Below are 21,591 nucleotides of genomic sequence, written 5' to 3' on the forward strand. Positions count from 1 at the left end.
GTCAATGTATTCCCTATGTTTCTTCCCATTCTTCCTACCTCTGTGTAAGTTCTTCACAAAAGCACACTGCATTTGTATTCTAAAAAAATTTTGATTATTATTACAGAGAGGTTCTCTAATGCACCCTGCATGTAACGCCCCAGCAATCCTTGATGAATTTGCTACCTTCACAATAAAATAATCTTAATAATTTTTAAAGCCAATAAGCAGAAACTAATTTCAAGAGCCTGCTTTGTGCATGCTAGATCCTAGCCATGGCACTTAGTATTTTCCACAGATAATGGAAGCATAATAGGTGTGAAAGGCTGACAATTTGGACTTTGTAGGTGGCGAGGAAAGGGTCACCGGCGAGGCCACCTGTCCTTTGTTCGTGTACAGCGCAGCCATGTTTCAAGTAGTCCCGGGGTAAGGTTCCCTCGCACTGTGCTCGCAGCAGGACGCTAGCCTGACCTGTAGAGACCACCTCGGAGAGCATGTGTAGTTCACTTTCCAGGACCGGCTCTGTCCTTGATCTCTGTGCTGTGACTGACATCAAGGTGACCAATTAGTGGGCACCGTGATGGTGTTTTCTGTGATGTTCGAAGGGCGCAGAGGTCACCGTGATTCAAGCCTCGCTCACTCCTGGGAGGCTGCACAAAGCCATGTCTCTGAAGTCTGACTTCAACACAGCATCCCACAAATGAAGGTATGGCTCCTTTTTTGAACTTGACCAGGAACCTGCTCGCTGAGCAGGGTACTGAAATGCAGCTGCTCCAGCAATTTTGAATAGCAAAGATTTGCTGATTGCCAAAACTGAGCTTTACCCGGTGACAAAGTAAACCGGGTCATTCTTAAGGGGAGATGAAGGCAAGAGGACCAGGAAGGAGAGACAGCTTAGAGCGTTTTAGGCCCTGGGGGAATAAAACTTTACAGTGAGTAAACCCATATCAATGTTTTCTTTCAACTTCCTATTCCGTTAAACAATTTGCCACTATTTGTTTTACATCAGAGTTAACAGTTATGGGAGCTTATGTCTCTTTAAAATTTGCAGTGCTTTGTCGTTCTAGCAAACTTGTGAGTTAAGGAGATTAATTGTTTGCAAATATCTGATGAAACAAAATAAGACTATTTGAAACCCCTAGTCCTGTGTATTCTTTGCTTCATTTAGTTGGCAACACGACAGGGACAGTCCAATGAGTCCAGGATGAGGAGATGGATGATTCCCTGCTTAGGAGGCTAAGATACCAGTAGGGCAAGCAGCCCTGAGAGAATCAGGCAGGAGGCAGCTCTGATGATCAGAGTAAGATCAGAGACCATCAGCTTGTACAACTCAAGGAGCAGCCCAGAGGTGAATGTTTAACCTGTAAACAATCATTGCTGTGATCTGTTTTATCCTACTGGGATGTGATTCTGGTAGGATTGGCAGATTTAGCAAATAAAAATATAGGCCATCAGTTAAGTTTGGATGTCAGATAAATAACAAAAAATAATATGCACCAATATTGCATGATATATATGTATATCTTTACTTAAAATGAAAATTTAGCTGGTGTCCTGTGTTGCAGGTCCACACTGGGGTGGGTACCAGGGCTGGAAGGATTCTGGAACCCAGTCAGTGAAAATGTCAGTCAATAGTTGAGAGTAAGTAAAATCAGGATCTGGATATATGAAGACTGTGAAATTTCTAACTGTGCTTTAGTCACACAGTATTTTTTTTTTTTTTCTTACTATGTTTTCTTCTTGGTAAAAAGCATATAGAAATACACAACCAAGTTAGTGTTGATATGGAAGCCACTTGGCTTCCTAGGTTATCCAAGCCAGTTTAAACATCTTTCTACTTGCTGTTTGCCTCACTTTTTCCTCTCAGGACCAGAGCCCTCATAGTTCTTTTGAATCCCACTATCCCAACCATGTTTTGGGAATCCCTCTCCCCATCAACTCACACACACATACACACAAAGGCATACAAACTTTTGAAATCTTCTCAGTGTTCCCTATCTTAATTTCCTATAATGTGACTGAAGCAAATTCTGTAGACTGTGTCATGCTGTCATTAGTGATGATGATATTAACAGTTTACATTGCTAAGGCACAGGAGTAAGGTCATCCAGAGGTTGATCTTGAAGCAGAAAGTCAGACTCCAGTAGCCAGTGAGATGGTGTTTCAGGTTATGGAGACTTTCCTTGTTTCTGAAATCAGGCCATGTTGGAAACTTCTGGGAAGCAAGGATGGCTCTGCCTTCAGGGAAAAACTTTGGGCTTTGCATTTACATTTAGGCTGACTTCCAAACAGGAGTCTCTGCTTCCTAAAGAGCCAATACATAGCCACCATACTCTGATCTTTTGACCTGCTTTATAAGCTCTTATTTCAAATATTTTCTCAAATTCTGATACTGCCTACCCAAATGACAATATTATAAACAACTGCCTCCTCCTCACTCCAAAAAAAAAAAAAAAAAAAAAAGGGAAAATGAAAGAAAGAAGGAAGGAGAGAAGAAAGAAAGCACCATTTTGCTCGTATGGACCCTTAAGGGACGCATTTGAATCTGGTTATAATATAAAAAGAACTCCATGATATTCAGATGAGAAAGACTACAAAATGTGCAAATGCCAAGTGTCATTATAATCACAGAGTTCATCTTGCTAAAGAAGCTCATAATTTCTCAGACATTTACCACAGCTCTCTCTGCCCCCATGGAGATGAGTTATAATCAGATGCAACCACAGGCCATTGTCTCTGAGCCAGACTCAAAGGGACTCTCCATTAAAAAATACTAACATTATTCATTTGTCTTTATTTGGTGTGGTGATTATATCTGGGGAGCGAGACACCAGACCAAAACATCACACTACTCTTTGAGGCAGGGCTGCTGCTGCATTTTAATCTAACAGCCCACTGCTGCTATGATTGGCATTTGTGTGAAAAAGAAAGAATAACAGCTGAAAATCTCCTTATCCCTCTTGGCTATTGACTCTTTCTCTCTCTCTCCCTTCCTCAGTGTTAATCTTCTCTTCCTGCACTGTCTTCCCTATCTGATCCTCTCCCTCCTCCTAGCCCTCTCCCCTCCTCCTGTCCCCTTTCTCCTCCCTCCACCCCTTCCTTCAGGGCTCTAGTGCTGCGGCCTCATCTGTAATACCGGGGGACTGTCCTCTGACAACCGAATTGCCCCTGTGAGTTTTCAGGGCTCCAGTTTATTTCCAGTCTGGGTTGTTTTGGGTAAGATTTCAAACTGTATTTACAAAAAGGAAGAAAACGAGCTCATTAATCTCTTCTGCTTTCTCATTCCTGCTTGCTCTATTTCTTAAAACTTTTTCTTTTTTTCCCCCTTCCTCTGAAATAGACTTTGAAAATAGAGTTTGGTACCAATAAAATTAATCTGATAAGTCGTGCCAACTGGAATTCTAAAATGTGGACAGTCCAGTTATCACCCCCAGTCCCTGTTAAGGGACTGCTCTGGTGCTTCTCTCATAGGCGAGGACCTCTGGGAAGATGAGAGGCGAGATTTTATAGGACAGCCCCCAGAGACATAGATTTCTACCCCAGCTATATGCCCTTACATTCCTGTGACTTCATATTTTGCCTTCCTCTTTGGCAATGGATCTCTTTCACTAATTTGAAGATTTCATTACCGTATCACCAATGTTCTCCTTGCTTTGAGGTCATTTCCATCCATCCCAAGACACATGATATGTTATCATCTTAAAAAGCAAATAGGAACAACAACAAAATGATCTGGTGTATCCATTTACAACCCTAGTTATTGTCCTATTTCTCATCCTCCTCTTCGAAGCAAAATTTCTGAAAGCGTTGTCTATATTACAATTTGTATGTCCTTTATGCATGTGTTTTTATGCTATTCTGAGTAGATAGTCACCCAACACATCCAAAACTATTCTCGTCAAAGTTGCAGATGACCAAGTTGCTAAATTCCAAGGTTAATAGTTAAGTCTTTGATTATCTGTAGTAATGAGGTTCAGGGTTGGCAACTGGAGACTGCTGACAAGGAATCAAACTTTTCCTAGGAAAGAAGGCTTGATTCACCATTAATGTGCCAGCCCTGGAGGCAATGAGGTGAGTTGATGAGACCAGGACTGCAGATCATACAATTGAAAGAATCAGAAGCTAAAATAACAACCTGTCTGACATAACCATGGGTTTTAGGGATGTGCTGTGGAGAAGTGGCACTAGAAACATTTTTATAAGAATAATAATGGCATCAAGATGGCATCATTATATTGGTGATGGTTGAATATGGTCACAGGAGTACTGGTGGAATTGGATTGCAGGATACAAGTGTCCTGCCGACAGCCATTTTCTAGTTAGTTATGTTATATATGGTTCTCAGTATTCCCTGTTGGTTCAGATGGTAAAGAATCTGCCTGCTACATGGGAGACCTGGATTTGATCCCTAGGTTCGGAAGATCCTCGGAATAAGAAAATGGCTACCCACTCCGATATTCGCCTAGCGACTTCAGGGACAGAGAGGATCCTGGTGGGCTACAGTCCATGGAGTCGCAAAGAGTCGGACATGACTGAGTGACTAACACTTTTACATATGACCTATCTTCTTATTCAAAGTTGATTAAATAACATATAAACCTGGTTCTTGCAAAATCAGGTATTGACGCTTCGGAAAATGTTGCTTGCAGGGCTGCTGGGCTGTGAGGTGTATTTGCCCCACAGGGATGGCCCTAGGCTGGGAAGCTGTACTGCCTCTCCCCTTTGCTTCCTCCCCACCACTCTTATCAGGCTGTCACTTTATATTCTCAGCTTTCCTATTGCTTCTAATCTGCTGTGAACTGAGAAAACAAAAATGTGTGTGCTGAACTTGTACCTAAAATAAGACCAGAGAGGGTCTCAGTGAAGAAGATGAGAATGACAGGAGAAATTTTGCATGTTTAGGAACTCTAGCTTTCCCAGTCCGTTTTGCTAGAGTTACACCCCCTTCCTCAATATTGTCACCTGTACATGCATGCCTGGGTGTTTCTGTCCCACTCAGAATCCTATAACTGACTAGAGATCCAGTATGTAGATTCCATCATAACTATTAATTTCCCCTGAGTCCTACAACCCAGATTAATCTCCCATAGTCTCAGGTACTATTGCTTTACGTGTCTCCAATGTATTGGCACTCAGTATAGACCTCCTTATATCTTTATCTTTCTCTAAATTTATACAGTCCCCACAACTAATTTATGGGCTCCTTGAGGTCAGAGACCAATTATCTTTTGTTTTACTTTATTTGTTTTCGGTATTTGTATCTACCTTGTACCAAAAAGGATTTTAAGTGACTCACAAAATAATGCAAGATAAATGGATAAAGAAGTGGAAAATAAAGACATGAAATCTTAGTAGAAAGTAAGATGAAATCAAGGAAGATATTAATGCACATTTATGTTTGCTGTGATATTCTCTGCAGCATTTTGGATGGATTGTTGTGTGTCTTACCTAACAACGAACCCAAAGATGGATTCATGATCAATTACTTAATTTATAGTAGATATAACACAGACAAACAGATAACCAACCAAACAAAAAGTCCAGTTGTTCAGGGAGAGCCTATTTATTGAAAAAACAAACAAAAAAAAGTCACCAGGGGTCTTTATAATCCTGAGGCTGTGTCAAGTAGTAAACAAAGTTTTTTGTTTTTGTTTTTTTTATGTAGCATCTATACAATAAACATAAGCAAAAGAGTTTCATCTGGCAATTCTGTATAATGTCCAACAGTTTGGGCTGAGGCACCCAATCAAGAATTAGGTTTTCTACATTGTTATACTCACATTGATTCAAAATCATAGATATGAACAATATTCAAAGGATAAACAAGCTGCCTTCTGCCCCTGGAAGAAGCCAGCACCAATTGAACACACACATATACACACCCTGCAAATGTTCATTTTAGATTAGTTTGTGCTTTTATTTGGCTCTGAGAGTAAATGGGACATTTCTAATGAGTGCTCATCATTTGGCAGCCAGACTACACAGAGATGATATGAACCGCTAACCACCAGGGACAATGTTTGCCCAGATGTGACTCTATCTTATGCTACAAAGCATTGTAAATGTCAAACCCCTGGTTGGTATGCAATTCTCCATTTACCGTACACAAAGCCTGCTGGAGAACAAAAGGGGCCAGATAGGGATGTGTAAATCATTATAATGGGACCAACAGATCAACAACATCACCCCTTAGAAATAGGATGGCCTGAGGTCACGCTTCTTAGATCACTAGCCCCTTTTCAAAATGTCCTTTTTTTCGTTTGTCCTGTTTTTCAAGAGGCATCATGGGCTTTTTGTAATTAAAGTTGTATTGATTTTGTATTTTTAAAAAAGGATTATAAAAAAACTAGCATGAACCAGAACAAAGGCAGATAATGGATAGTAAACATGAGGAAAGATAACAGTCCAGAAATGTGCTCATAATACCTGCTCCCTAAAGTTGATTCAGACACCATTTGTTTCAAATGCCAGCCCATGTACCAACAGTTTCCAAGAGTGTTCCTAGTCAGTGACTTAACATTTACTATAGCAATTATGATTATAGGCTTTCTATGCACAAGACCTTTAATTCATCTTAAGGAAATACTTGTTCCAGGGTCACAAATCAGTGGCTGAGGCCTGGGGCATGATGATAAAAAGCTACTTTAGAACTTCAGGAATCTCCTACATTTTAGCACTCCTGCACACTCACAGAATGCTCAGGCTGACAAGTCCTCAGGAAGCATATTAAGGTGATGATTAATTTTTTCATAATAGCAACAAAGGTAATTGGAACCATTTAAGAAGAAAAACTTGACCACTTCTATAGCTCTGTTCTCCAGAAAAGAGTTAGCGTACTTTTTAAATATTAATTTTAGGGCAAAAATGCAAATTCTCTAAGTGTCTTGAATCTATGCTTAGAAAATAATTACCAGAATGAATACATCAGAAATTTTCCCAACTCCAAATCCCTGAAAATGTCTGCTGAGTTACATCCACAGTTCTGCTTAGTGCTTCAGTGGTCTGCTCATTCTCTGTGTGATCACTGCCGTGTTCTTTCTGCCTTTCTTATTGTATTTCTCCAGAGTCTTGTTGCTTGTCTAAAGAAGACTGAAGAGCTTTACTCCTGCTGTCAATGAGAATGCTATATCTTGGAGGCCACGGCTAGCTCTTGCCACTTTCAACATCATCAAATTGTACAGTTCTTTATCTAGACTACTTTTCAAGAGAATGAGGAGATCATGCTTCTCCATCACACTTCATCGACATTTCCCGTTTTGACCCTCACTGGATTGCTGGTCCTCATGTGACACCGTTATAGCAGTGGCTCAGCTGGTAAAGAATCCACCTGCAACGCAGGAGGCCTGCATTCAATCCCTGGGTTGGGAAGACCCCTGGAGAAGGGAACGGCAACCCACTCCAGTGTTCTTGCCGGGAAAATATTCCATGGACAGAGAAGCCTGGCGAGCTACAGTTCATGGGGTCGCGAAGAGCTGGACATGACTGAGCACTAACACTTTCAGTTTCATGTGACATCAATAACTTCATTGGCTGCACTCAGCCCTCAGGCCATGAACTGAACCAAGTTCAGAGTCATGCTGCCCTGTTTCTCTTTCCCCTGCTCCTTTACTGCAATCCCTTCCATTATTCCTTAGGGGGCCATTCCCTCCCCATTTCAGTCAAAACCCAACTCCTTTTGCAACTCAATTTAGATAAATGAATTGTTGTTATTCGAATCTCAGTTTGTTAGGAGATTGAAACTAAAGAGAAAATGAGATGTTAGATTAGCTGTGGTTTCCATATAGCTATTTGTTGTTTACCAGCTAGCATGCATAACGCTGGTGTGACTAAGACAATCAGATGTATACCTGGAATAGTTAAATGAAAGTGATTGACGTTATACTTGTGAAAATTACAAAGGAAAATGTTAGTTTCAGAGTCATGAAGCCTGTGATCTAGCTATAGCTCTGTTACTAACTAGTTGTGTCACCCTGGGAAACATCATTTAATTTTCTGGGAACAGATTTCTTCTTTCTATTAAATGTAGGGAACTGTAATCTCTAAGTCAGTTCCAGTTTTCTTCTCCAAGGAGAATGAACTTCTATTCTGGTTCTTTATTATCAAACAAGCATATATTTTCTAGATGAATATTTGAAAATTTGCCAGGTCCTAGTGAGGCGGGGGAGTCCAAAAGCAATCACTAAATCAATAGTTACGGAATATCCACCTTAAGAACTTATGCAAAACACACTGAAAAACTCAAAGCCTTTGAAAACATGATCTTCTCTGAGATGTGATTTTAAGAGATAAAAATGTTGTGAATGTAAATAAAGTTAACATATAATTTGTTAAACCAAATGTGGGACACACAGTCACCTGAAGTCAGATGGGATGCAGCAGAAGGCTTTCTGGGATCTTGAAATGGGACACAGGGGGATTCTGGGTAGAGGAAAAGAATGAGCACATATATTGGTTGGAAAATGCCAAGAGAACAAGTTTTCTGATTTGTAAACTGGGCGTGATTCTTTAAGAGAAGTGAGTACTGTTGGCTTGTGGCAGTCTTGGAATTCCAAGGGGAAACATTTGGAATGTATCCCATTTTCTCTAATGAGCAGTTAGAGGGATCTGCTCTTTCCAGAGATAGTGAACAACTACGTCCTCGAGATAAAGATTTCTCTGTGCAGATAGAATGTTGATTCTACATTAAGCTTTAAAACCTGAGGTAAAGTTGAAGAAAAAAAATCTGACTTAAAAGAATGACATCACCAGAATATTTTAAAAACATCTATGAATGTCTGTGGTTCGAAAGAGCTCATGGGGGGCATCTTCTGGGCAGAGAGAGATGAAGAAACAAACATGAATATAAACTCTACATTTGGTTTGTGCCTTGAAGCCATTGGCATTAATTAAGATTCTATGGCTTCCAAACAATTATGACATAATTAAAGTAAGATTCTTTCTACAGTAAAACGATAAGAAATGACTTTTAGAAACCGTGGGAACCATTAAAACAGCACATAAGTATCAAAATGAGCAATATTTACTAGTATTAGCACTATTAAAATGCCTTTTGAAGACAAACTTGGGCAATTATTACTCAGAAAAACTCACATTTGGAGATATAGAGCAGTGATAATTAAATCCCACACTCTATATATCTCTCTTCTTTGTGTTTGACAGGACAGAGTCTTTAAGAGAATCTATTTTAATGGCACTGAATTAGCAAGAAATTCAAACAGAGAAAGGGCACTTAGCAGGAGGCTGGTATTCAAGGAGACACAACTGTCATTATTATTATTGTTATTTTTATTATTATTCCTACTCTTTTGGAGGTGCTAAAGTTCCATTTGTGGGATTGGTACATGCACAAATAAGTTCAGCCTCTGGCTCATAAACTTTCACTAATGGGTAGAGCACACCCTTAATTAAAATGGACAGTGTGCAGCTAAGCTGGATGATTATGCAGGTCTAATAGATAGAGCACTTGAGACTTGGGTCACTGGTTCGAATCAAATGGTGAGCCCATATCCAACTGATCAAAAGCATGTACAAAATAAAGTCAGGCCTTCCAGGGAATTTTGAAGTTTTTAATGTTGGACAGACAAACACGGTCAAACATGGTTTATTTTCTTTCTAGGACATCGGAGTTCCAGCATGTGCACAGGAGGCATATTTGTTGGGATAGGGAGTAATTAAAGTGAGAAATAGAAGGGAGATAGTCAGTGGTCAATTGCTTTCACTTTACTGGAATATATGATTAAATCACGGTGGCCCTAAGTGGAGATTTATTTAAGAAAGATAACTCAAATGTCATAAAGCACTATCTGTATACCATTTCCACCATTTTTTAAAAGACCTTACGTGATGGAGCTGTTTCTGAAAGAGAAAATGAGTGCATTTTCTCTGAAAATATTAATGTCCCTAAATAAATGTGAAACATACAAGACATGAGAAGAAGGGACCAAGATATCATTTGAGAAGGGGCCAATGTCATTCTTAAAAATTTTTTACATGGAAGGAATGAGATCATATACATATAAACTAGCTTCAGTGTCAAATAGTGAAGTTTATACATAAATTTTTCTGATTTTTAAATTTTTTTAAATTTTGAATTTAGTTCAGCAAGTCCAAACTATAGCATATACAATTATAATTTCCATTATTCTATACAACATGAGAAAGAAAGCACAATTCTAGAATTATTTTCTATAATTTGAAGAGAAATAGGACTTTTCAACTGAGACCCTCAAAGTTTTAACTTTAATAGATTTTAAGTAATTGTTTTCTGTACTTTAAATACTGTTAATAGTTATCGAAAAGATGATGAGGTTGTAGAGGAAAGTCTTAGATTTTTAGAGGAAAGGATACAAATCAAGCAGGTGTTGTGTCTCATACGTAGGGCTCAGTTGGGATGGTAAGAAAAACATTTCACACTTGATATCATGAATTTCCATCCTTAGCACACCATCTGAATGCATGTTTTTCTGTTTAATCATGTCAAAGGTAAATTAAGCCTGATACAAGTTAAAGTGGTGAGGGCAAATTTTAATCAGTAATATTGTAACAGGGAGAAAGGTCCAGTGTGAGCTGTGTTCAGCTTCAGTTTGTACAGAGGAGACAGGGTGGTTTAAACAGTGAGGGGCTAGGGAGGGACTGAACCTGGGCTCCAGCCAGTGAGGGACGTGAAACATTACAAAAAGCAGGAAAGGGCTTTGGTCTATGGGAAATTCATCTGGATTTTCAAACTGGGTCTAATTCAAGTTAGGCTTCTATTCTCCAATAGAGGCTGTAAATGGGGCCCTATCTTCAGGTGTTGGCTAAGAGGAACAGTAAATTCTTTTGGCAGACTTGAATTTTCTCAGGCCAACACTTTAAGCAGAAGAGCTTGAGTCATCCTTGGGATGTGGCCTTGAACTATTAGAAACTATGTTAGTGTTTATTCAAGTCTTTACAGGTCAAGGTTGAGGCCTAATTGAGAAAACGGCTCAGAGAAGCTTGACTAGAGTTTGGTTCAGAAGAAAGGTTGTCAGCCACAAGTTCCTAGGAAACAGAGGCATTTCTATGGAATTGTTTGTGTGTGGTGCTTAGGTTTGTCCACTGACCACTTGCAGAAACCAGTCATTACACCATGTCTAGTCCTGTATACAGACACACCTTATGTTATTGTACTTCACTTTACTTACTTTATGGATATTGTGACTTTTACAAATTAGAGGTTGGTGGCAATAGTGCATCATTAGATGATGGATTTTTTTTTTTTGGCAATTAAGTATTTTTTAATAAAGGTATGTACATTGCTTTTTAGACATAATGGGATTGCATCCTTCACAGACTATAGGAAAGTATAAACATAGCTTTTTTATGTTGGGCAAAAATTATTTTTAATGTATTACTCCATTTATTGTAGTATTTTCTTTATTGCAGTGGTCTGGAACTAAACTCACAATGTCTCTGATGTATGCCTGTAAAAGGAACCTTTTTTTTTTTTTTTTTTTTTCCACAGAGAACTATTATTACTAGTGATGGTGAAGTAAAGAAAACCCATCTTTGCTTTGAAATTACTCACAGTTTATTTGGGGGAAAAGACATCTGAAAGAAGTGGAGAAGAATGAAGACAGAGCAGAAACCCTTGCCCATTGCTTGGAATTCATCCTTTCCTGAATCTCACTGAAAACGCTTCTCATTGTATATCATCTTTATTGTCTTATTTGCTTTTAGTCTTTCATTTTCCATATCCTGAAATTATTTATTTTCTACTCTCTGCTTGTCCATTTTATCCTACTGGGAATTCTTACCTTCTTGAAGCTTCTATAACACTTTTAGAATCCGTACTTCACAATGAAGCATTTTAGTTGCACTTTTGCCTTGCTTGCTTTCCATTTCTTTTGTGTCTGCAATGCACACCTCCCCGGTGAGGTTAACACCTCATTTATGGTGGAGTTTCTTTTATAATTCCCTTATATTGGGCACTCATTGTTTGGACTGATACAGTGTCATTGACTAAATACTTCTGCTGAATAACTGAAAATAAAGGGTATCAAATAGGTTATGCTAGGCTATGCTGAAATAATAAACAACTTCTTAAATGTTAAAGATGTAAAATTACAGAGGTGCATTTCTGCTGTCCCCAGGGCAGCTATCCTTGAGGACATAGTTCAGCTTTGCACTGTCCCCAGGACCACTGAGGCCGTGGAGAGAATTATGCAGTAGAGTCTCACAAAAGCAAATATAAATTTCTGCCACTACTGCTTATATTTCACTGGTTAAGACAAATCACAGAGATATGTCAAGACCTAGATTTAGGGAGGAACTGATCCCTTGAAGGCTCAGAAAGAAGAGAACCAAGAAAACTGACATGTGGCTCTAATATTTATATTAGTAACAACCAGTATCAGATCCCAAATAGCAGAAAAACACAGCATTCTATAAAGAGCACTAAAAGCTAGAAAAATTGATGAAAACATACCAGAGAAAGAATTCAGGGACAAAAATATTCATCATCTGATTTCAAGAAGCACAGTTGAGGAATAATATTTTTAGTACAAGTGTTTTATTTCTATTTTAGAAAGCAAAATCAAATGGATTATTACATTGAGGGAGAATCAAAAATAAGGGGAAAGTATATCAAAGATACAAATAAAAAACTGAAAAATGTGTTAACATATGAAATAAGTGTGACATTTGATAAAAGCAAGGCTGGTTGAAAATTAAATTCATGGGGGAAGAAAGGAACACTCTATGTGGAAAAGCAAAGTTAAAAAAAATGGCTAATTAGGTGGTAACATAGACTTGGGATGAGCAGCATCTGACAAGGAAAGATAAGCAAACACCTTGAATTATTGAGTGTATACAAATCAGCATGTCTCCACTCATTCCTGTCAAGGTTACCAGGAGCCAGACAAAGAGATGAATGACACACACCTTCATTATTTAGGCCAATTCTCCACTCTGGCTGGAGGTGATTGGGTTGCCCAGATAAACCATTTAACGTTTATCCCCAGGCAATGGGTCAGATAGCAATTTATCTCATTTGGTCTCTAAAGAAACTTAGAGAAAGAGTGAGAAAGAGCGAGAATGAGCAAGCAAGAGACACCGTGAAATTGCCAGCTCTGTTCTCTAAACATCTGAATTTTGATCTCTCACCATTAGCTTGATTGAACACTCTTTGTTTTAAATGTTAAAGACATTTCTATATATGTAAATTTGGTCTGAAAGAATATCTGGAGAGAAGTGAGCACCATTCTGTTAGGCTACTGTATCAAAATATATTGTCCCTGGAATAGCTTACATATAAACTGTTAAAAACAGAAGTATGTATCCCTAGGAAACAAACTTAACAAAATGCTTAATCTAAATACAGAATATTTCTATGGACAAGTCAGGAGTGGGTGATGTTGCTTATAGGTCACCAAATTGTCGAATAAAAGTGAATCAGACCTTAGGACATTTTGAGACATACATATTTTTGGCACCATTTAGGCTAATTATCCCAGTTGTTGCTTGAATTCACACTCCTCCTTTTAACCAGATACGTTGGCTTCCACTTTGTAGAAAGTGGGTTTGCCTGATAATGTTTGACCATCTTGATAAAATTACATCCTTCAGCATGTTTATCTTCCTCTTTTTATAGCTATAATCGGTTATCGTTTTTGGATACTAATCATAGCTTCCTTTGAATTTAAGGTTATTTTGTGATAGCTTGTCTGAGTAGATGGCTCTTTCTCAAAGGAGCAGAAAAAGCTGGTTGATAAGAAGCATGTTTTCTTCATGTTTGTTCCCTATTCCCAACACAGTACCCAACGCAATGCCTTCTATATCATAGGTACTCCATAAAAGTGCTTGTAGCACTTTGAAAGTTCCTTTTATGCATAAAGCCACATCCTAATATTTTCATATCATATACATACCATCTTTGAACTACCTTCTCCCTGTAAGACGGATCATTTTCTCCTTCTAGGGATAACTCAAGTATCTGTTTTGAGCTCATTCCCAAAATAGAGCCCACAGAGAATTAAATGAGACTATCTCAGCCCCTGCTCTGTAGGCTGAGCAAGAATGTTTTCACACATAGAAAAAAATTATAAACTGGAAAGATGAAATTTTAAAAGCAGCAAAATGTGTGGTACCTACCATATCACAAACATTATGGTTGGTTACTTAAGAAATCCATATGAATTGAATAGGAACCTAGAATTCTTGCATAAGACCCCCAATTAGAAACTGGTCTCAGGCACGTGTTCATATTTGAACGTCAATGTCTAGCCATACTCACATATGTCAAAAATAACATCCATTCGAGTATTCAACTATGAAGGAAGAAGTGGACTAATTTTATTAAGATTGTGTATCTTGTTAGTGACATTGGAGAGAAAAAGTAGAGAAGGCTTATTCCATCATTTCATGTGCTACTTCATGCCACATGGTTGCTTATAACTACTTTCTTTGCCAGGAATTCAGATTCTAAATGGTATGTAAATGTATACAAATGAGCTCAAGAAAACTCTCGTATGGCCAAGAAGGATAGAGAAGGAAAGCTGTTAGAAATGGTTATCACAGTCTAAACCACATATCCTCTATCAGTTGACTCTCCATCCTCCATGATGTGACCTGGTGAGTTATGCTCAGTTATGTCTGACTCTGTGACCCCCATGGACAATAGCCTGCCAAGCTTCACTGTCCATGGAATTTTCCAGGCAAGAATACTGGAGTAGGTAGCCATGGAAGCCCTATGATGTAACCTGGTGAACTGTAAGTGGCAGAAAGTCTAGTCTTCCATGATGCATCATCTCAGATGTTTGAAAAATTAAACATGTTTAATTTTTGCTACAACTTTTTTTCTCTTTGCCATTTTGTTTGGCTTTTAGACAATGGAAATTTATTTCTTATTGTTATGGAGGTTGGAAGTCCAAGGTCAGGGTGCCAGCCTGGTCAGGTTCATGAAGATCCTCTTCCTAGTCCCAGATTGTTGATTTTTCTTCATAGCCTCACATGGCAGAGCAGAGTGATGACTTTGCACTTTGGGCAGTATTAGCATAATTTAGGGCTTCCCTGGTGGTTCAGAAGGTAAAGCGTCTGCCTGCAATGCGGGAGACCTGGGTTTGATTCCTGGTTGGGGAAGATCCCCTGGAGAAGGAAATGGTAATGCACTCCAGCATTCTTGCCTGGAAAAGCCCATGGACGGAGGAGCCTGATAGGCTACAGTCCATGGGGTAGCAAAGAGTCGGATATGACTGAGGAACTTCACAAGCAAGCATAAGCATAATTTATAGAATACATTTTATAATGATTGGACTTATAAATATTGTGCTCTATCTCAATTTCTCTAAAAATGAACAAACTTTGTTTAAATCACTATTTCTATTTGTAATTAGGGAATAAAAAGCTTGTGCTTACAATAACATACATTTATAAACTAAGTCCACATTTCAAATGGAATAGGTACATGCTGAGTTCTTTTTTCAAATAATACTAAATTGTAACTTATGTAAAATTAATATATGTCTTCCTTTTACAAAGATTTGTCATGTTTTGCATCCCTGTCGCTAGCAGTGCTTTTAAGACATGTCTCTTCTCTTTCCTTGATAGTAGGTGTTTTTAGGTAGGGACTGTGGATTTCCTGTAACATTATGCAATGCCATCAGCATAGCAGTACTAGGTAAATCCTAGCAGAATGAACTGATTCAAGGTGGATTGTGGCCTTGACTGATAAAGTTCTTGATCTAATTTGGTTTTTCTTCAAATACAAACAAGTAGAATGAAGGAAGCTGAAAACACTGCTTTGAGTTGAAGAATGCCTAGAGCAGAGAAGACAAATTAAAAAATGAAATTATCACCTCCTTCCAGATGTTTCTTCCACACCTGTTATAAACCTTGGTTTAGAGAAGAAAAGTTAAATGGAATTTTTCCTTAGTATAACAGCTTGGCCATATTATTTTCTCCCTCCAGTTTGCGTGCTCAAGTAGAATGAGAAAACAAGTTTCTCACTGAATTGCTCTCTGGTCTGTGTTCGTTTTCTTTCAGACATTAGGTTCACTAATGTGTTTCCTAGTGGTTCCTACAATAATCCCCCAGTCTGTGGCAGTTGGTTGTAGTCCCAACCAGACTTCTGAGACCTGTTTTCTCTGTGGTCTTTACTTCGGCAGCACAGCTACCATTGGCCTCATTGGGTGAGCTGGCATTCAGACATGAGATTTGCGGAATCCTGGAGAAACCCCAGTGGGTGTCTGACATGAGGTGAAAAATGCTCCTTTACTCGCTGACTGTGTGTTGAGTAGGTGCAGAACATCAGTCTCAGTCCTCTCCAGCTTTCAGCAAAGCTCCAAAGCTTCAGGGATGAAGGCAGTAAAAGGCCGAGTTGGCTGCAGGGGAGTGAATGAACATCCCTTTTTCTTTTAGCCAGCCCTTGCAGGTTGTGGCCCCTTGCTTTGTTAAAGGTACAAGCTGCTGTGTTACTTAGGTTAGATATGCCATGCCTCCAGCCAGTTCTACGATCCGTTCTCATACTTCAGTGACTCCTTGGGTGGTTCTATTTTTTTTCTCAACATGAAAACCGCATGGAATAGCGCCTACTTTATTTTGTGTAACTTGTTTGTATAATTTTTAATGAATCTAGTTCTGCATGCAAAAATGTAAAAGTCGCTGGAAGGAAAAAAAAATGGAAATAAACAAAACAAAAAACAGCACCTACATTTTTTTTTCCAATTAGAGCCAACAGTTTACTTGCATCAGAGCACATTTCTGGCACCAACCAGCCTGTGTTTGTTTTTAATACCATTGTGCCTTGTCATATAATATAACAGCTTTTTATTTTCAATGATATTAACTGTCTGCAGGGAGAAAGAGGCAGAAGACCTCTACAGGACCTGAGAGTCTTATAAATAAATGAGTTTTTTAACCTCTGCTGTAATACAGATATCTTTTCAATATAATATTAAGACCCTTTGTGACAGGATCTGTCATTTTAAATACAAAAAACACTATGCCCGTGGAATAAAAATACTTACTTGGCAGATGAAAAATATTTATGTTCCACTTTTACTTCCTGTGGCTGACAATACAGATTTCTTTGTTGTTCTATTCTGCCATAATAGCAGGGAATAAAGGAGAAAGAAAGACATAACCAAATCATAGTTAGGTGAGTGCCCCCCCCCCCATTGATGGTAAATCTCAGTGCCAGAAGATTAGTGTACCTCATTTTCTTAGTCCTGAGACTAAGTCATCTCCATCAATGAGTTTAACATGGCTGGAGTCTTCTGGGCTTCCCAGGTAGCATTAGTAGTAAAGAACCCGCCTACCAATGCAAGAATCTTCTGGAGATATTATGAAGGTCCAGGTAACTCCATGTAATCATGAAAACCATATTGAACATCAGTAGGATTTATGACTTATCTTATTTTGTCTTTTAGAATATTTCTAGTTAGGAGCTGAATCCTTACTGAAAACTCCTGAAGAAGGCCCTAAACTTTAACTGACTACAGGCCTTGCTGGGGTATGGAATTGTCAACATTGGGTAATTTGGCTACTGTTAATAACTACACATTTTTGGATAGCTCTGATATTCAAAGCCCTGTGCAAGACCCCATTATGGATATGAAAAGATAGCTTTGCTTCAAGGAAGCTGATACTAAAAAAAAATAAAATAAAATTTAATACCCTCAAAATGTATATACTTTTCAAAATTGTACAGCAATTCAATAAAGAATATTATATGCATCACACACTGCTAAATGGATTTTATGAATGTGTGCTATGAGTTCAGAGTTAAGTATGATAGCTGTGTCCTATAATTAATCTGTGGAAGTTTGATGATTTTTAAAAAACAAAAAACACCAATACAGTATACTAACACATATATATGGAATTTAGGAAGATGGCAATCACGACCCTGTATGCAAGACAGCAAAAAAGACACAGATGTGTATAACGGACTTTTGGACTCAGAGGGAGAGGGAGAGGGTGGGATGATTTGGGAGAATGGGAATTCTAACATGTATACTGTCATGTAAGAATTGAATCGCCAGTCCATGTCTGACGTAGGGTGCAGCATGCTTGGGGCTGGTGCATGGGGATGACCCAGAGAGATGTTGTGGGGAGGGAGGTGGGAGGGGGGTTCATGTTTGGGAACGCATGTAAGAATTAAAGATTTTAAAATTTAAAAAAAAAGCTAAATTATGAGAATTGGAGATTATATATATATATATGATGACTAGTCTAGATGAGCCACTGAGGATATTCAAACATAGGAGGGCTTTCCAGCTAGTGCTAGTGGTAAAGAACTCGCCTCCCAAAGCTGAAGACGCAAGAGATCCAAGTTTGATCCCTGAGTCAGGAAGATCCCCTGGAGAAGGCAATGGCAACCCACTCCAGTGTTCTTGCCTGAAGAATCTCATGGGCAGAGGACCATGGCAGGGTACAGTCCATAGGGTTGCAAAGAGTCAGACATGAGTGAAGTGACTTAGCACACAAAACATAATAAGGTATGTCAATGATTAACATATAATGATTAACTTGAGATGACAAAAACAGTGACAGCTTGTGTCATTTTTCACTAAAACTGAACTATATATGGATTCAGTGTCTTTTATAGTTATTATTATTCTTCATGCTATCCATGGAGACTGAATAGGACTGATTGGAACATTTAATTATCACTAAAAAACTGAAGCTAAGGTAATTTAAGGAAGTCTATCAATAATACAAATGGTAGCATTTGTTCTAGAAGACATGGCTTCTGATTTTGCTCTCTCTCTTGTTTTTGGTACCTAATACAGTGGTGTTCTAGATTAAGAACAAATTATAATAATAACAGGAGGAAAAGGAGAAACAAGAGGGGGAGGAGGAGACCAAATATCAAAATCCATTAGCTACAGTGACATTCCAGAAGAGAACACAGGAAAAAGGAACCAAGTATAATATATTTATTAGTTTTTTTTTTTTTTTTCTTTTTCTGAAGACGTGTACTGCTGATGTTAGCCCTTTTGACTGGACGTGACATCAGTCTGGGTTGGTTGGCTGTCTTTCATTACCTTCGGAAGGAAAAAACAAGAAATTGCTCTCAGTTACTGCTGCTGACTAGCAACATGGCTTGGCTAGTAAGATGGTAACTCAGCTCTTTTGGCCAGGACCCCAAACCAGGAATAGGTAAGTCACCTGCTGTTACATATCAGCTATTTAGGCATCTGGGTTTCCCTGGTGGCTCAGAGGTTAAAGCATCTGCCTGGAATGCTGGAGTCCCAGGTTCGATCCCTGGGTTGGGAAGATCCCCTGGAGAAGGAAATGGCAACCCACTCCAGTATTCTTGCCTGGAGAATCTCATGGAGGGAGGAGCCTGGTAGGCTATAGTCCATGGGGTCGCAAAGAGTCAGACACGACTGAGTGACTTCACTTCACTTCATTCAGGCGTCTGCATTTTTGTACAAAACTGTCCTCTGCTTATTGCAAATGGACAAATCTCTTGCAAATCCCTGGGATGATTTCAATTCTTACATAGAAATACTGAAAATCAAACAAAATAAAAAGCAGGAGGCACATTGCACAGATTGTATATAATTCTCACTTCTGCCCTTTCTTCATATTGATCAGCTCCTTGTAAAGCATAAATCCTATAGTGAAGTGAAATTTCCTGTTTTGTAGAGCCTGTGGTGTATGCTAGGTATACATTCTGAGTCAGAATCATGTTATCTGAGTTATTTTCCTGGTATCACCACCTATCTAAGTGGTGGCATTGGGAATATTATTTTACATCTGTATGCCTCAATTTTCTCACCAGTTAATTGTGAATAATTACAGTGTTCTTGTTGCAGGGACAGTTGTGTATATAAAGGATGTGATGCATGCACAACAATAAGAATGCTTTGTATTTTGTGCTATTGCTGTTTGATCTTTTGAAGACACCTATTTCAACAAGAGGGGGCTTCCCAGGTAGCACTAGTGGTAAAGAACCCAAAGCAGGAGACCTAAGAGATGCGGGTTCCATCCCTGGGTCAGGAAGATCCCTTTGAGGAAGGCCTTTCAACCAAATGCAGTATTCTTGCCTGGAGAATCCCATGGACAAAGGAGCTGGCAGGCTGCACTCCATAAGGTTGGAAAGAGTTGGACACAACTGAAGTGACAGCAAAGCACAGCACATTGCAACAAGAAGATAATGGGATTAGACTAAAAAAGCCTGAGACCTCCTAAGTCTCCGTTTCCTCATCCATTACCAAAATAGGAATAATATTTATTTCCTTGATCTATTGGTCAGGGTAGACAATGCAAAGGTTGTGTTAATCCCCAAGCCTGAGGGGTTTAACACAATACAAGCTCATTTCTTGCTCCTCTGAGTTCAGTGAAGGTGTTTGGTGGGAAGCTTACCTTGCTGATTCATAGCTCACGATCCCTCCATCCTCTGGTTCTGCTTACCTTCATCCCTTCCACATCCTCTCAGTTCTGTTTATGGGCAGGAACGAGGAAATGGACAGAGAGATTTTTGCGGAGGGGAAGTTTGCAGCATAGGTGGTAAATAGAACTCAGAAGACAAGTGTTCAGCCACTTCTCCATATGGCTGAGATATAGACTCAATGCAACACCCATGTTAATCTCTGTGGCTGCGGGGTTCTTAGGACCACAGTAAAAATAAGAAGAGGATGAGGTAAACTCTGGAAAACATAGTTCTTCCTTAGCCTGATCACACTAAACAAGGCTATTCTTGGAGGAAGAATGATTTTTAAGCACCCTAAAGAATTCTCTCTTTACTTTAAGGTAATATTTAATTAAATTGTTAGAGTTGGAAGGACCCATAAACCGAGCACCCTGCTACAGCCACCATGAGAGATGGACCTCCAGGTCTGAAAGATGGACATCCAGGTTTGCCCGTTCATTTCACAACAGTCTTCATTGTTAGTCCATCTTTTTGCACGGTTATGGTGATAGTGGCTCATATGCACTGCACACCCTCTGAGTAGTTTGGAAGTATTAGCCCATTCAGTGTTCAGGACAGCACTCTAAGTGTATTACCATGTGCATACTTACTTTACAGAAAATACTGGCTAGAGAGCTACATGGATGTATTCAGAGCTACAGAGAACTTAAGGGTCAAGCTGAGGATTAGGCAGCCCAGGATCTTGATTCCTCTACCTCATGGTAACATCAGCTTATCCTAGTTAGAATCTTAGAATATAGACAGGAAAAAGGCCTTTCTCTACTGATCCCTTAAATTTCAAAATCTTTATTAAGTAGAATTAAATAAAGAGTCTTTCACCAGTGGTTCTGCTGAATCCTTACACCTTACCTTTCTCCTCCATGTCTTCTCTTCTCCATGTCAACCTTCCCAAATCTTTCAACCACATTTCAGAGGAGATCACCATACTCCCACTCCCTAGTTGTCAATGCCTTTTGAAAGGTTGTGCCAAAAATGGAAAAAGAAAAATAAAATTCTGTGGTCTAATCAGACCAGAATGATATGAGACTCTGATCGTTATGGATATATTCACTAAATCTCCTTCTCTTCAGCTTCATAATGTATTTGTTTCCAGTAACTAAGGAGCACTAAATGTGTGGTTTCTTTTATAGTCCGGGAACTTTCTGGAGACATCATTCTTATCCTCTGTCCTTCCAATCTTCTCTTATCCACTCTTGTTTCAAACCTTTATTTCA

General features: G+C 39.0%; 1 non-coding gene across 1 annotated transcript; it reads left to right on the forward strand.

Moving 5' to 3' along the window:
* Positions 19,144 to 19,215, forward strand: TRNAS-GGA. Its single transcript has one exon. It is a non-coding gene; the product is annotated as a tRNA-Ser (tRNA).

This window comes from Capra hircus, chromosome 24 (assembly GCF_001704415.2).
Source record: "Capra hircus breed San Clemente chromosome 24, ASM170441v1, whole genome shotgun sequence".
NCBI classification, from domain to species: domain Eukaryota; kingdom Metazoa; phylum Chordata; class Mammalia; order Artiodactyla; family Bovidae; genus Capra; species Capra hircus.